Raw genomic sequence first — 4,951 nt, forward strand, 5'->3', positions numbered from 1 at the left:
TGTATGTAATTCCAGTGTGCACAAACTGAATACAAACAGCATAAATAGAAAAGCACTTCTGTCATCARGGACATAAGGATGTGGAAATACACTATAATGCTGAATAAACAGAGCCAGAAGTTTCACATCTAGTCCAGCTCTTTCCAAAAGCTGTTGCTTTATAAAGACAGAAAAGAAGGCTTATCTGTGGCCTTCATCACAAGTTCTACTATAATTACTGAGCTTAAATTAGATTTAAAAACAAGTTATGATAACATATCCTTTGCTCTTTTATCAAAACTATTATATTAAATGATAAAAATCAATTTATGTTTTTAATCTGTAAGCAGTACACATTATAAGCACTACTGTTTGTTAGAATATGTTTTAGGCCTATTAAAAACTCCTGGTATGTAATTTTTGAAAATCAGGATTTACCTTTGTTGTTAAATAGCTCCTCCATGATGCAGCTACTATGATATGGTGCTGTTCCTATTTTGCCTCTGGGATCTACAGACAAGGATGAATCATCCGTAGCTTTCACTTTGCTACACCTGTTTGTATTCTTCTTCTATTTCCCATGTGCATTGAGATTTGATTCACATCAATAACAGCTTGTACTCTCATCTCTTAAAGAGAAGGGTTAATTTTACTTTATAGACCTTTGCTTGGTAGTAGGACTTTCAAAATAAAAGCTTCTCCATGTTTATATTAAAAGGAGTCATCTGAAGAACTACATAACAATCATCTTCATCTGTGTCAACTTTTAAGTATATTTATCTTGGGCGATCTTTCATCTTCTTTTATGGAACATCTAATTGAGAACATTCCTTTCAAAAGTAAAAAAGGATTCCTGCTTACAGTATGAATCTGTATTGGCTGGCTTGCTTGCTATGTTTACTGTGAAAGTAGTTACTTCAAATTTGTGTATTATACTCTGTTCTACTAGTAAGTTTTATGTTATTGGTCTAATAACAGCAACAATATAGTGCACTTTGATTACTACCCTGAAAGTGTGCAATATCATGCATGTATTTGTAATAAACTATTTAGATTTGACCAACAAATTCCTCAAACGATGGGATTCCTGAAATCGAGTCATAACATAGATTGCTCTCAATGTATGAAACAGATTTAGCAAAGCAGTTTCTTATTTGTTTGAAATTCTGGTCAGATTCTGGAGGGAATATCTTCAGGATATTATGCTACACATAGACTAGATTTAAAGCTCAAGGGGAAGCCTTAATTAGTTTTAAGTTCCCACATGACTTTATTGCAGGATAGAGGTCAGAATGCTCCTGTATGCTTTTGATAACTGTTACTTACATCAGCATGGTACTTGCACAGAGCCACAGGCACAGGTTATGAGACTCAGATAAGATGTTACTAGGAATTCTTCCTCCAGCATGTGCTCTCTTTTTTCCCTTTACACTCAGCAGTCTTTCAGCAGCTTTTTTTCATATACACTGTTTGCAAGTTTCTACCCTCACACTGCTAACATTTTCCCCTGATATTTTAATTTTCCTTCTCTTTATTTTTTTCCTCTTTTCACATATTTTTTTTCTGTCCTTTCCCCCTCCATTTCTTCTTTCACCTCAGGAGAAAGAGGGATCCTGAGGCGTGCAGCAAGGTTGCTTCCTCACATGGTTCAATTTCTGTCACCTGTTTTTTCCCATTGATCTCATAAGAAAGGGATCTGCCGGTTTGTTTTTTGCTGTCCACTCGAAATAGTAAAATGTTGTCCACTGACAACTGAAGTGAATAAAAGCCTGTTTGGAGAGGAAGGGCATATTAGCGGTTGGTAACAGCACGGAATTATTGCTCTTTGTATGCACACACACCTTAAATAAGCTGCTGTTCACAACAGCCAGGGTTTCATATCCTCTTGTTGAGCCCTAGATGGGGGTTACATTCCTTCTTTCAACAGGATTGAGCAGATTCAAAATCACTAAGGTTTTTGTGTGGCCGTAWGTTTTTTAGGTAACTGTTAATTCTTCACACACAAAACTGAATTAGCTGTACATGTAACGCAGAGGTCTTTGTATAAGCTCAGTCACATCCCTATGTTCTAGTTTTGTTCTGGAGCCTGACCCCTCTCTCTCCTTCTTTGCTGAACCCTTCTTTTGAGTCAGCCTTCTGCATGGATCTTGTCTGAATTTACTTTCTCAGCACTTTCCAGGAACCACCTGAATCTTTTGTACCTCAGAATAATTTAAAAAATCAGGCCTCCAATTAAATGATCTCTGCAAGACAGTAACAGAAAAKGAAACTTCATAGGAGTTATATATACAGAAACTCTTACATCTCCTTAAAATTRTTGTAAGCTACGTTTCAGTTTTTTGTATCTATTTTTCTTCAAGATTTCACATTCAGTGCAGTGGAAAACCAACATTGTCCAAAGTCTTGTTTTTTGCAGTGACATAGTATAACAAATATTTGTATGTTTGCTGAGAATATACATACAAAAAAGGCCAGCAATATTTTATGAAATTCCTGTAGAACTGTGAAAGATATAGGAGAAAAAGTGGTATTTATTTTGATAAATGCCACCGTAATACAGTGGTTTAAAAAAAAAGAAATCTTACTTCATTTAGTTTCATTTTCCACCATATGTATCAATCAGGCATTGATTACTACAGATGCTAATATGCAGTGATGACTCAGCTGTGGAAACAATTTGAGATAAATGTCAGTAACAGTTTGTAATGTATTATGTGGGCTTATTTGTGCCTAATTTCATAAGGAACAACGGGGGAAAAGCTTTAGACTGTATTCTAAAAAAATGTATACACAAAGACACTTCTGGCTATTTTCATATAGTCCTCTCAAAGCTGTTTATGGAAAACATCATACCTATTAAYTTTGCCTGAAGAGCAAAGAATGAAGATGCAAGAACTGTTTGCATCAAACAGTTATGAAATTGATGTCTATTTTTTCAAGTAACAGGAATTATGCCATCTGACTATTTGCATATATAGTACTGGTCTCCAGCTGCTTTACCCTCACATCATGCTATCTCTCAAAGCTTAGGTTACAGGCATATATATTAAAGCCACTGCCATCATACAGTCCATCTTGAAAGGGTAGTTTAACCGCTGTTTGATTCTTTTTTTAACTGAGCATTGTATTTCTCAATATAAACATGATTATATCTAATATAAATTTCTGTTTCAGCCCACTTAGTGGAACCACCATAGGCTAATAATTAATTCATAGTTAGCTACTGGAACAATCATTTCCAAATTTGTGTGGCAGACATCATCTGTGATTATCAATTAGCCAGAAACAGTCTGGTTTCTCAGATTATTATTAAAGCTACAGTCAACTCTCAGTGTGCTGAGAGTGATTATCAGAATTGCAGAGTAACTATACCAGGGATGCAGAAATACCCATTATATTTCCACAGGTATACTAAATAATAAGCACTTGCTAGATGCTTTCTGGCTCCAGAGGGAGCCACTCAGGATCCTGTGTGCTGCCTTCTACAGAACATCCTATAGTATTACGGTTGGTAGAGAAATCCAAGTCCTCATTCTTTCACTTAAAAGAAAACTGACGTGAATAAGAAGTATCAAGTATAATCGTATAATTAAAAAAAATGTAATATTTACAACCAATTAATTTTAGAGATACGGATATAAAATGAAGTATTTGTATCAACTAGAGATCAAAAACTACAAACTACTCAGCAAGTATCTTTTACTTGCTACATAACATAGTCTAACAAGTTGTAAATTCTAAACAAAAATATCTGGCATTCTACTAAAGGTAAATATCCTAATAAGTTTTCTATTCTTCTTCTACTGGTGGCTCTTAGTTTGAAGACCACCACTGCAACTAACTATTCATTATCCGTGAACAGATGATCTTTGCAGATGATCTTTATTGTCAGTGCTATTGTTACAGATCCAGATGTTTTAGACTCATTTTACACACTGCAGCTATGCCTATGCTGCTGTCATCTTAGCTATGAAAGCAGAAAAAGTGGCATGAGGCAGAAATTAATGCCCTGTCACAGCTGGCTCCATGAATAGGTATCTCTGCACTTAAATTTCAAAAACCAGGACTACCTAGTTCATCCTCTTCATGTCATATTGGGTCAGTTTGATCTCAGCTAAATTAGTATTTGACTGAAGGCAACCTGTGGTAGATCACTGGCTGTGCATCTCATCCCTGTGATCTGGGAGGCTTTCTCAGAGACTGCAGCATGATGCTTATGTGCTGTTCTGGTGCTGAACTCTGTTCAGAGCGCTAGGAAATAGTTGCAGATCTAGGGGCTACATTAGGAGCCATGTAGAAATTCGATTCATCAGGATGTCTTAGCTCTGTTGCTAATCATGGAGTATTCCCAGGCAAGGGAATATAATCCTCACTACTAGCAAACTGTTCAAAGGCTTTGGTGTGTGCTGCTAACGCGCTTCCTAACAACTCCCCGCATGCTTCAGGAGGTAACAGATGTGCCAAGGAACACCCCCAAATGGCAACTGCCTTCCTCTGGCTACAACCTAACTAACACAGAGGTAGCTCACTCCATGTCAACTGGCTTAAGTGCCTGCGAGCAGTTCCAGATACATTTAATTTAGTAACATAAATGGAGCTTGATAAAGCTTATTTGGCTTTGGGCTTGAGATGGCTCTTTGCAGTTATTCCTCACTGCAACAGAGCTTACAGGCTCCCAAAACCTAGAGCAGTATGGAAACCCTCAAATTACCCTGCAAGAACTGAGCCAGAATCGGTAATAACTACCACTGATCTAGAAATAATGAGCCTAGCTAGACCCCTCCTAATGCCACCTGGAGATGCTACATTCTGATTGTGTTGAGCTTTCCAAGGCATCAGTCTTCCAGTCACTCAGAACAACCTAGCATCCATGACTCAGATAACARAGGCTTAATTGTAGGGTATTTCAATTCTAAAAACATAATTCAGGCCTAAAACCAAAAAATATTAAATCCAAACAATGGTTCTGGGC

Source organism: Rhea americana, unplaced genomic scaffold (genome assembly GCF_003343005.1).
Source record: "Rhea americana isolate MKP2758 unplaced genomic scaffold, rheAme1 scaffold_122, whole genome shotgun sequence".
NCBI lineage: Eukaryota > Metazoa > Chordata > Aves > Rheiformes > Rheidae > Rhea > Rhea americana.